The sequence below is a fragment of the Bubalus kerabau genome, chromosome 2 (assembly GCF_029407905.1).
Source record: "Bubalus kerabau isolate K-KA32 ecotype Philippines breed swamp buffalo chromosome 2, PCC_UOA_SB_1v2, whole genome shotgun sequence".
In the NCBI taxonomy this organism is placed as follows: domain Eukaryota; kingdom Metazoa; phylum Chordata; class Mammalia; order Artiodactyla; family Bovidae; genus Bubalus; species Bubalus kerabau.
Window position 1 is genome coordinate 156873923 of NC_073625.1, and position 12728 is coordinate 156886650.

At 38.0% G+C, this 12728-nt stretch overlaps 1 protein-coding gene across 1 annotated transcript in view; it reads right to left on the reverse strand.

Annotated features, from left to right (window-relative positions):
* The window catches only part of LEKR1 (leucine, glutamate and lysine rich 1), a 211266-nt gene that overhangs the window by 27203 nt on the left and 171335 nt on the right, over nucleotides 1-12728 (reverse strand). The gene's annotated exons all lie outside the window — the stretch shown is intronic.

Genomic DNA, 12728 nt, shown 5'->3' on the forward strand with positions numbered 1-12728 from the left:
TTTTAAAAAATGGGCCTTTCTTGATGGAGACCACAGACAGTTTTGGAGTCATAGATTATCATTTTAATGAGACTGAGGCCAGAAGGGTGATTGAAGGAAAACATAGTCAGTGATGCTTGTATCCATATTTCTACTCAGAAGCACAATGCTGGAAGGGACCTTAAAAATCCCCTAGTTCATTTTCTCAAGCTTCCATGAATTGTGGAAGGATAAACAAAGGCTTTGGACTCAGAGTTTAAATCCTGGCTCTAAATTCTGGCTCTGCCACTCTAGCTGTGTGATGTTAAATTGTGACTATAACCTCTCCCGGTGGGGTTATAACTGATTCCCTTGGGGGTTGTTATGAGGATTAAATGAGACGAAACATCTGTGTAAAGCTCTTGCAGGAGCAGGAATTCAATAGTCAGTGGAGATTACTTCTATACCCTGACTTCAATCTCTACCATGGAATCTGCACCAAATGATTATCTGCTCTATGCCTTGACACCACCAGAAACCATAACTCACTCCTTCCCCAGCAGGCACTTCCATTTTCAGACAGCGCTAAACATTAGGAAGCTTTTCCTTTAGTTGAGCCAACATCTCTCTCCCTGTGGTTTTTAGTCATTGGTTTTGGCTCTGCCTACTTGAGCAAGAGAGAACAAATCCATGAGTACTGGAGTCATTCACGCCTGGGAGTTTATCTAGTGGATTAGAGAAGGGATCCCAGTGACAGGTTGGCTCTAGATTTACATTGTGCCATTATAAATTATTTAGATTATAAATTCTAAGACCAACTAAATGCAGATAACTTGGGAGAAAAACTGTCAAACCTGACTTACTGTGACTGTGATTCTCAAGCCAGTAAGAGAAGGAGAGAGGTCAACTTGAATTTCTCATGGGAAAACTAAAACTGGGAAACAGAAAGTTTGCTAAGGAGCTTTGCAGGAAGCTCTTTAAATTACATAAAATGCAGACAGAAGACCAGCCTCAGTATGGGGTCAGTGGGGCTTATTGCACTGGTCATTTGCCTCAAGGCAAAGCATTTACGCTTATACTCACTGCACCGGAGTTGTTTTGGCTCTTTCAAAATAAATTTCTAGATTGTTTGGAGGAAAGAATACCGATAATCATTTAGGCACAGGACAGAATTGTTCAGATAGGTTGCTATCAGATTGTGAAAAGCAAGGAAAGCCTCAGGGCACTCAGAGAAAAAAGCAGATGTTCTTCAGAATTTCAGCTACTTTTGTTCTTGCCTCCTGGTAGCCATATAGATACATCATAGGTGTCTCAAACTGTCTGTACCATAGATCTTGACACAATCCCCCCACCTGTTCCTTCCTCAGTGCTCCCTATCTCAGGATGTGCACCACCGCCCATGGAGTTGAACAGTAACTGGAGCAATTGCCTTTCACACTTCTCTCTCCTTTACCCTCCACACCGAATCCACCATCAAGCCCTGCTCATTTTGCCTCCAAAAGATACATTGAATCTATTGATTTCTCTGCACTTCTTACTATCACCACCCTACTTGTGGTCACCACCACCTCCTGACTGACCTCCTTACTTCTACTCCTGCCTCTCTCCAACCCCTGATACACAGCAGAGTGTTCTTCACAAACTATACGTTGAATTCTTTTATTCCCTCTTGCTGGCTTTTCACTGTGTTATAAAATCCAAACTCCCATACGTTATCTTCTACTAGAACACCACCAGCCCCTATGACACCTTTGCAAGAATCAACAAAGCACACCTTCCTTAGATAAACACAGCCTTGGGCAGGGCACAGGACATGGTGAGCAGAGCCCAGGCCTGGTTTCAGCTCCCTTCTCTCCCCTGGCCTGTGTATTATTCATGCCACAAGCAGGATACCATGTATGGCAGCCCTGGACTTCTCCAACCTGACTTTCAACCTGTATTTCCCATTTGACTACTGTGCTCTAGCCATGCTGGAATAGATATGTTAAGAACACATGAAAGGAGGAAATCAAATAGAAAACATTCAGAAAACTTTGAGTTAATAGTCCACAAGATACCTTGACACTATTTTAAAAAAGAGAGTAAATAAACATTTTTTGAGAAGCTAAAGAAAAATTTGTGCTGAGGTACTAAAATGTCAAGTGTTCAAAAAATTTTGCTTGTGTAGTTAATTCATAGAGCCAAATAGTTATTTTAGGATAGAAAGACATCTTTCAAAATATGGACTCAAATTAAGAGAAGAAGAACGTGCACAAATGAGGTGGGACAGGACAAATTGTAAATTAGGTGACAGAAGGACTTGAGAAGAACTTTTAAAAACAGAAGTTATTTAAATTATGAGGAAAAGGTCATTTAGCAAATACAGCAGAGTCCCTTGAAGATGAAACAAAGGATGCATTCAGGGAAGGAAAGGGGGTGGCTGACTGGTTGAGTGAGTAGAATGTTCTGTTCTACCTGATCCAGGAAGAAAGGGCTCTTTGCCCCTGAACTATTCCTTGGAATAAACTAGTATAGGTAAGGAGAGAGGGAAAAAGGAAGGAACAGACAGAGGGTGGAAAAGAAAAAGCACTACAGATAGAAAGGAGAAGAGTGATATACTGATTTCATTTTTAATTTGTACAACCTGAGAAAGAGAAGCAAAGGGATGAACTTCAGGTGGAACTTCTAAATATTTAAGGACGCTGCAATGGCAAATCAAAAGCCATCTGAATGTGTTGACTGTAGCACAGAGAGATGACACTACCGGTTCCTTCAAGACCTGAAGAGTCTGAACAAAACGATGAGCCCACCAACAATGACTTGCTTAAGCTGGTATATTGTCATTGAGAAGATGAATTCATGCGAAATTGTCATGTTTATGTTTTCTACATGTTGATAACAGCTGTTTGTTTACAAAATCTTAGATGGCAGGACTTATGTTTATGAAAATTAAATAAATTAGGTGATGGTGCATACATAAAATATGAACTGCTTTCAGTTCAGTTCAGTTCAGTCGCTCAGTTGTGTCTGACTCTTTGCGACCCTATGAATCGCAGCACGCCAGGCCTCCCTGTCCATCACCAGCTCCCGGAGTTCACTCAGACTCATGTCCATCGAGTCGGTGATGCCATCCAGCCCTGGCATCTCCTCCTGTCCCCAATCCCTCCCAGCATCAGGGTCTTTTCCAGTGAGTCAACTCTTCGCATGAGGTGGCCAAAGTATTGGAGTTTCAGCTTTAGCATCAGTCCTTCCAATGAACACTCAGGACTGATCTCCTTATATAATAGTAATTCTGATAATCTGAGGAAATTTTAATTAAAAAAAAAGCATGAATAAAAATATGAGCTCAAGAGTTAGAGAAAGTAAAATCAATTATTGTCTGTGTACACATTCCAGATTTTAGTTCATCCATATCTTCCTCTAGCTCAACTGTCTCAGTCCTGAAGGCCTTCTGAAGACTTCAAAGCATTCTTAGTGTATTGTTTTTTTAAATCCTTTTTGTTTGTGTTGAAATGCATAGTGTTTTATAATATTTGTTTCTAATACTAATGTGCAAAATGCTGTCTTTTCACTGTTTCCCAAGTGAGATCTTTCTGGTTGATTCTGGTATCATTTTCTGTTTGTCGGGAAAGAGCAAATTAGCCAAGATGGTGGTGGTCAGGCTCTCTCACCATGTCCTTTCACTCTTGCCCCATGTTTTGTAAATAATGATTATATAACAGTTGAGCTCACTTATAGCACTGCACATGCACATCACAAGGTACTCACTTGGCCACTGGCTACCTTTGTTCTGTAAGCATATATAAGCTCCACCTGAAAAAGCCCTTGCAGTTAAATTTTGGATGCGTTATGGTGGTGAGGCTGTGTTATGGCTGTGACAGCTGGGTCAACCACAAGAGGAAAGAATACAGCATATCTGCTGCTAGTGCTGCTGTGCCAGTCGGGGGAAAATAAATGTGTTTGCAATTCCTACGACTCCTTGTGTTTTCTTCCAGCTTCCCTGCTTGTGCCTTGCCTAGCATGGGTTCAATGAACATTGTGCACAGTGAGATACAGTGAGACACTGTTCATGGAGGCAGACACCATGTTACAACATAATCACTTATTGCTTGATGATCCCTTTAAAACCAAGGAAATTTCAGATGTCATTTAGAAATCAGACCACTTGTTTATATTTGATGTACATTTATCATTAAACAAAATATTAATATACCTCCTGAAAATGATTATGAATGAGTAAAAATTGCTCAGTCATGTTGGACTCTTTGCAACCTCATGGACTGTAGCCCGCCAGGCTCCTCCGTCCATGGAATTTTCCAGGCAAGAATACTGGAGTGCGTTGCCATTCCCTTCTCCAGGGGATCTTCCTGACGCAGGGATTGAACCCAGGTTTCTGGCATTGCAGACAGATTCTTTACTATCTGAGCCACCAGGGAAGCACAAAAATGATTACACTATTTTCTTTCTTTTTTTTTTAATTTTATTTTATTTTTAAACTTTACATAAGATTACACTATTTTCTAAAAGTTAGAAACAAATTGTAATTGAAAACTAGTATTTCAGATTATTTCTAAATTAACCACTGAATAACTATGTTATAAAAGTAGATGATTATTCAAACACTAGACTTTGTAGTTAAAAATGCAAATGCTAAGGAATCAGACTAAGTACTGAAGTCCTGTCAAGAACTGAGGAAAACTGAGGACAGAAGGAGAGAATGTTCACTGAGTACCTCATACAAGCTAGGTTGTATGGTATAGGGCTCTTTTCCTCTACTAACTCATTTAATTCTTACAACAATTCTGAAAGAATGTATAGTAATTATTGTTCCCACAGTATAGAGTAAGAAATAGGCTCAGAGAAATATAGTACCTTCACCAAGATCTTAGAGCTGCCACGAGGTGGGGCAGGCTGTGCACTCGGATGTCTCTGGTGGACTCCGTAGCTCAGTGTGGTGAGTCTTCCCAGGCACCTTGTTTCCCCACACATTTACATGGCACAGTGGTTAAGGAAATGGAGTTGGTATTTATTTAGTTCAAAATATTGGGGGATTTTTTTCCCAGATAACTTTCTGTTCATGCATTCTAATTTAATTCCATTGTGGTTGGAGAAAATACTTCGTACGGCTTGAATTCTTTGTTGTTGTTGTTATTGTTCAGTTGTTCAGTTATGTCTGACTCTTTGCGACCCCATGGACTGCAGCATGCCAGGCTTCCCTGTCCTTCACTGTCTCTTGGAGTTTATTCAAAGTCATGTCCAGTGAATTCTTTTAAATCTGTTAAGACATTTATTCCCAGTATATGATCTACTTTAATAAATGTCCCATGCACACATGAGGAGAATGCATATTCTGCTGTTAAATGAAGAATTCTATATATATCAATTAAGTCATATTTGTTAATATTTCTTAAGAATAAACTATTTTAATATTTTCCATAGTATATATCCTTAATGGTTTTTCTGGGTATTGAGAGAGAGCTATTGACATCTCTGACTCTAAAGATTTGTCTATTTCTCCTTGCAGTTCTATCACTTTTTGCTTAATTTTTAAAGTTCTGTTTCTAGGTGAAAAAATGTTTAGGGTTAAATGTCCTCTTGGTGAACCAACCCCTTTATCATTATGAAATGACTTTCTTTATCTTTGGTAATATTCTAAATACTCTGGTTTCTTTCTCTGAACTCTATTTTGATTATAATGTAGCAACTCTAGCTTCTTTTTCAATCCATTACTTTTAGCCTCTTTGTTAAAATATTTCTTTATATAAAAATACATTTCTTATAGGCAACATATAGTAGAATCTTGCATTTTTATCCAACATGACAATCTGTCTTTTAATGGGGATATTTAGATAAGGGCTTGGCAAACTATGGCCCACAGACTAAACTTCAGCCATGCCCATTCATTTGCATATCATCTGTGGCTGCTTTTAAGCTACAGGGGCAGAGTGGAGTGGTTGCAACAGAGACTGTTTGGTCCAGAAACCAAAAATATTTACTAATTGGACCTTTATAGAAAAAGTTTGCTGATCTCTGGTTTAGAGCATTTATATTTAATTTGATTATTGATGTGACTAGCTTTAAATCTGTCTTACTATGTGCTTTCTATATGACCCATCTCATTGTTTTCCCCTCTTTTTCTGTCTTCTTTTGCATTATTTTAAAATTCAATTTCCAATCCTTTACTAGTTTATTAGCTGTAACTCTTTGTTCTTCTATTTTTGTAGTTGGTTTAGAGTTTATAGAATATATTTTTAACTTTATACAGTCTATCTTCTAGTGATACATCACTTTATATATTGTATAAGAATCTAAATATTCTCACTACCAAAGCAACAAAGATAATTGTGTGAAGAATGTGTTAACTAATCTTATTGTGGTAATTATTTTGCTATATATATATGTATGTGTGTGTGTGTGAGAGAGAGATCATCATGTTGTACATCATGAACTTACACAGTGTCACATGTCAGTTATATCTCTATAAAGCTGGGGGAAAGGGGGAGCTGTGGTGGTTTGGTTAGTGGATATAACTAGAATGAAAGGATCCCTTCCTCCTTTCCTTAGATCTTCTGCCATTGTTCCCTACTCACCAATCCCAATCAAGAGTTAGAGGGTCCAGGAACTACTACTCTCATCCATTCAATTCAGGCTTTGGGGATAGAAAGCAGGGTTTCAAGGGTGCAGAATGGGCCTAGGGGGGCAAAATGAAAGGAATCTGATTCAACCCATGCAGCAGGTGGAGAAATTCTCAGAGAGAAGGGTAATCTGCCAGGAAGATACCCCAGAAGGATCCACTGTACTTCCCAGCTCATTGTCAGTTTGCTCACCTGTTGCCCTATCTCTTGGCCCATCTCTTATCTGAGAACTTCAGGGGATATTTGTTTATATTTTCCTTTTTTGTAGTGATTCATTCTTCTCCTACTATCAGTCAATATGACTGAGTGGGATTCTGTCTTGCAAGGATGAGCACGTGACCCAGACCTGAGTGAACCAATATACCCAGTCTTGCCAGCTGTCATGGTTGGTCCAAGACTGAGCACATGGTTCAGTTAGAATCTGACAGCCACAGTCAGTCTCTTGCTAAGAATGTAGAAAAGTGATGGGAAACATTGCTGCTCCCTTTTTGCAATCAGGAGGGACAACCCTGAGTCTGAAAAAGAAGCCAATCTGGCAGAAAACCAGCTTGAGAGCCCTGAATCCAGCTGTGCCTGAAGGTAGCTCACCACTGAACCCTGCAGTTAAGACAGCCAATAAATTATATTCTCACTTAAAACAAAGAATCTTACAACAGCATACTTCATCTCTCCCTTCCAAGCTATTGTAGTATTGTCATATATTTTGCTTCTACATGCTATAGATGTCATATTAGATTATTAATTTAAAAAAACAGTCAATTATAAAGAAATTTAAATGATAAAAATATCATACTTATTCACATTGCTACCATTTCTGGTGTTCTGCATTCTTTTGTATAGATCCCTATTTCCATCTGGTATAATTTTCCTTCTGAATAAAGGACTTTTAACATTTCTTATAGTGTGGGTGTACTGGTGATACATTTTTTTCAGCTTTTTCATTCTGAAAGACCTTTCTTTTACCCTCATGTTTTGAAAAATGTTTTCACTTTGTATAGAATTTCTAAATTAGCAGCTCCCACTGCCACCCCCTCACCCCTGCCCAACCCTTCTTTCAGTACTTTCAGCCCCACTATCTTCTTGCTTACATTGTTTATGATTTTTAGAAAATCTGCTCTCATCCTTATCTTTGTTCCTCTATATATGTCTTTTATTTTCTAGTTGCTTTTAAGATTTTTTAATTGACATTTTTGAGCAACTGGATTATAATGTCTCTTGGTGTGCTTGAGCTTTATTGAGCTCCTTGAATCTGTGGGTTTATAGTTCTCATTAAACTTTAAGTTTTTAGCCATTATTGCTTCAAATATTTCTTCTGTCCTCCCTTTCCTGTCCTATGGGGAGTCCAATTATACATATATTAGGCCACTTGAATTTGTTTCACAGCTCACTGGTGCTCTTTGTTTGTTTGTTCTGAGTCTCTTTTATCTAATTGTATAGCTTCTATTGCTGTGTCTTCAGGTTCATTAAACTTTTCTTCTGGAATGTTTAATTTTCCATTAATCCCATCCAGTGTATTTTTCATTTCAGATATTGTAATTTTCATCTCTATAAATTCAGTTTAGATCTTTTTTATATCTTCTACACCTCTTTTTAACGTGGTCAATTTTTTCTCTAGTTTTTGGACATAAAGAATACAGTTGTTATACCTGTTTTAATGTCCTTGTCTGATAATTCTAACATCTGTGCCTTTCTGAGTCAATTTTTATTTGTTGATTTTTCTTCTCACTATGAGTTCTATTTTCCTATTCCCATGCATGGCAATTTTTTCATCGGATGCATTGTGAATTTTGCTGGATATTTTTGTATTCTTATAAATAATCTTGAATTCTTTTCTGGGAGCAGTTAAGTTTCTTGGAATCAGCCTGATATTTTTTAAGGTCTTCCTTTTAAAACTTGTTAGGCAGGACCAGCTCAGCATTTAGTCCAGGGCTAATTATTCCCTACAATTCATGCAAGACCCTTCTGAGAACTTTACCCAGTCCCCTGTGAATTATTGGCTTTCCAGTCTGGCTGGTGAGAACAGACATTATTATTGACCTCATGTAAGTATTTGGTACTCTTATCTCTAATCCTTTCAGATCCATCTCCCTGGCTCTAGGTAGTTTCCCCATATATATGCATGGGTCACGTATACTTAATGGGGATTCTTTGCAGATATGCAACAATCCTTTCTCTGGGCAGCTCTCTTCTGAGAATACTCAACTGTGAATTCTAGCCACATAGATCTCCCTGGACTCTTAGCAAAGTCTCCTCAACTCAGAATCTGCCAAACTCCACCTGGATTCCCACTCCCTTTACCACATCCTTAAATCTATTTCAAGGTACTAAGTTAGAGTAATGATAGGGGTTACCTTGTCTGTCTCTTATCTCTAGGAATCACTGTCCTTCACTGCCTGATGTCCAGAGTCTTGAAACCATTGTTTTCTATCTTTTCTCCAGTGTTTTAGTTGTTTCAGAAAGGAGGGTAAATCTGGTTCCTATTAGTCCACCTAAGTCAAATACAGACATGTTGGACTTTGTGTTTAGCTCTCAGTTTTTGAAGGTGGAGGGGTTGTATCAGTTCTCAATTCCTGGCTTATAATATAAACTTGGCAAATTATCTAACTTCTCCGAGTCTTATTTTTTTCTATGTGCAAATGGGAATAATAATGTTAGAGTGATTAAGATTACATTGATGAAAAGCATTCAAGCACAAGGCTTGACATATAGTAAACATGTTAATAATGGAGACTATATTTATTATCTAGATTAAGGGTTTAAATCAGATGATCTTTGCAGGCTATTCTGATCTAAAATTTTATGATTTTATTAATTCAATTTTGGAAATTATTAATACATGGCACAATTAAAAAAATTAAAGTGTACCCTCAATATTCATTTTAGCCATACATTTATTATACATAAAGGAAAATTGATATTTTTTAGAAGGACAACTTTATTCCTATAAAATTTTATTTTATAACTTGTTTCTTATAAATTTGATTAACAGTACACTGAAATACATTAGGAATTACTAGGTCATTTGTCTCTTCTATTTTAAAGAAGAATTTGAGATTTTCTTTGCCTCCCCCTTTAAAGCTGGAATTGATTATTTCTGGAAGTAAACTTGTTCTCCCATTCATTTAGTGAGGAAGTAAGGTTTTCTTTGTTTTAATTATTGGTTTCTACAAGCTCTATGTATTGTTTAAAATGAGATCAATAGTATAATTGAAAATGCCCCATAATGTGATGTTTTAGTAATAATCCAAAAAAATATTTGATTGGAATTTGTTTAGGGCACTACAAAGTGATAGGCAGTAAATGACTATCACTTATTGTAAGCAGTCTGGCTGTAGGACATTTTTTAATTACAACATTTTAACTGAAAAGTACCAACACTGCATTTGGAGCCAATTTAAAATGTTCAGCCTGCACATTAATTTGCTTTCTTCACATGAAAGCAATACTTGAAATAAACAAAAATCCATGACAATTAGTAAATACTCAGTTATTTTAAAATGTGCCATCCTTGTTGCATAGCAACTATTGATTCTATTATGTGCTTTTTACATACTCTAAAATAATTAAGCACAGGCATAAATTGCTATCTACTTGTTTTTGAATGTTAAAAGCATTTAAGTTATGAAGTTTATTCTAATATGTGTATTATATATTTGTAAAGGGAACATTTCATTCCTACGCAAAGGCACAGTGACCCAAGAAAGAGATGACAATGTCATATTAGTGATTCTTCTTTCTCATGAGAGGACTTTCAGGGAACTTTTTATTCATAGTCTCGATAACTAGCTCAGCCAAGGATAATTATCATTCATTGGCTTTACTGGTCTGGATCTTGATTTACTGCTAAACTAAATGATAAAATTTATTAACAAAAAGTCATGTCCTCTCAAAAAATGAAATATCCATTTATATTATAGAAAATTATATGAGCCAAATACATCTATGATGTAATTAATTTATTAGAAAGATATCCATGATCTTAATAAGAACTTAGAGAATCTTATATAGATTTATTTTCATCAACAAATTAACTTAGCATAAAGCAAGAGCATACACTTAGATCAGATCAGATCAGTCACTCAGTCGTGTCCCCCTCTTTGCGACCCCATGAATTGCAGCACGCCAGGCCTCCCTGTACACTTATATGGTCAGATGCTAACACTAACTTGGTCTACGTGCTGTGTTAGCACTTTAGGCACAGGGCACACTGAGCAACAGTACTAGACTGGATCATAAGTGCTGAGACTTCTTCTCCAATGGATTAATATCTGAAGGATGTTGGTGATGTGTGACAATGGAGACGAGGAACTTCTACATAAGCAAAGGCAGGAAAGTTCACTCTCTCAGTCGAAGAAGAACTAAGGAGTTTGAGGGAAAGATCTGTGAATCTCTACAGACATTACGCCCATCAGTGAAATTTCTTTCTTTTTTAATGTCTATCTATTTATTTACTTAGCTGTGTGGAGTGTTACTTGTGGCATGTGGGATCTTTTAGTTGTGGCATGCAAACTCTTAGTTGTAGCATGTGGCATCTAGTTCCCTAACCAGGGATCGAACCTGGGCCCCTGAATTGAGAGTGTGAAATCTTAGTCATTGGACTACCGGGGAAATCTCTATCAGTGAAATTTCTGACTCACAAGATGAGACCAAAAAGAAAAGGATGAAATGTTTATAATATCTCTTTATACATATAGCCAGGGCTTTCCAGGTAGCTCAATGGTAAAGAATCTGCTTGCCAATGCAGGAGATGCAGGTTCGATCCCTGGTTGGGGAAGATCCCCTGGAGGAGGAAATGACAACCCACTCCAGTATTACTGCCTGGAGAATCCCATGGACAGAGGAGTCTGGTGGGTTACAGTCCATGGGGTCACAAAGAGTCAGACATGACTGAGTGACTGAGCATGCACGCATACATATAGTCAAACTACCCTTCAAAGTGTTGTAATTTTCAGTCCCTTAAAGAGTATGAATGAAAGACTGTCTAATGACCTTCATCACAAGACAAAACAGAAGCCGTAAAAAATAATCTCTCATTGCTTTAATTTGAATTTTTTAGATTTTTATTAAAGGTAGGCAGATCATCTTTTCACACATAAACATGGATTGGTAAGGATATGGGAAGTGAATAGGGATAGATCAGCCAACTGAGTACACTGAGGCTAAAAATAATATTTAAAGAATTAAAGGGGTGTGGTCTTTAGAGAAGGAAGAGAAGAAAAAGCCTATGCCACAAAATAAAATAAGAATGAGATACTACTACTACTACTACTACTACTAAGTCGCTTCAGTCGTGTCCAACTCTGTGCAACCCCACAGATGGCAGCCCACCAGGCTCCCCTGTCCCTGGGATTCTCCAGGCAAGAACACTGGAGTGGGTTGCCATTTCCTTCTCCAGTGCATGAAAGTGAAAAGTGAAAGTGAAGTCGCTCAGTCGTGTCCGACTCTTCGCGACCCCAGGGACTGCAGCCTACCAGGCTCCTCCGTCCATGGGATTTTCCAGGCAAGAGTACTGGAGTGGGGTGCCATTGCCTTCTCCAAAGAATGAGATACATAGTCCATATTCTCACATTTTCACTGTTTCCCATATGCAACTGCTGTTGTAGTGATCATCTTTGTTATAGCCCCAATGTGCTACAACACATTCCCAAACAACAAGGGAAGGGAGATTGATATATACAGGGCCAGACTGGATATGACCAACTGTGTGAAGGCTGGAGACGAAAGTGACAAATTTAGAACTGACCTGAGCCAGCAACAACACCTAGAGGATTTCATTTGTAGATGACAGAGTGGGGGATTCCAGGTGGAGATGTTAGTTTGAAAGTGGCCACTGCTTGTTGCTTAGGGTTACCAATTATAAGGTCTAGTCACTGAGGAGAAGAATCTAATGATAACCAGTCTGTCAGGACTTCAGTCAAGTTATCTGAATTTCAGTAGCCAGCTCTAGTTCTGATGCACGAGACATAATCAGAAAACCGAATCAGAAGGCTGGAGCTAGGATTAGGTACTGGTAGGGGAAGAGACACAGCTGGTTGCAAAGGTTTCAGCACAGTATGCATGATAAAGCCAAAGGATCAGTCAAAAAATATCTGTAGTTTATAACAGGGAGATGATGTCTAGCCTTAATGACTAGAGCTGTGCAAGGCTTGAGAAAGC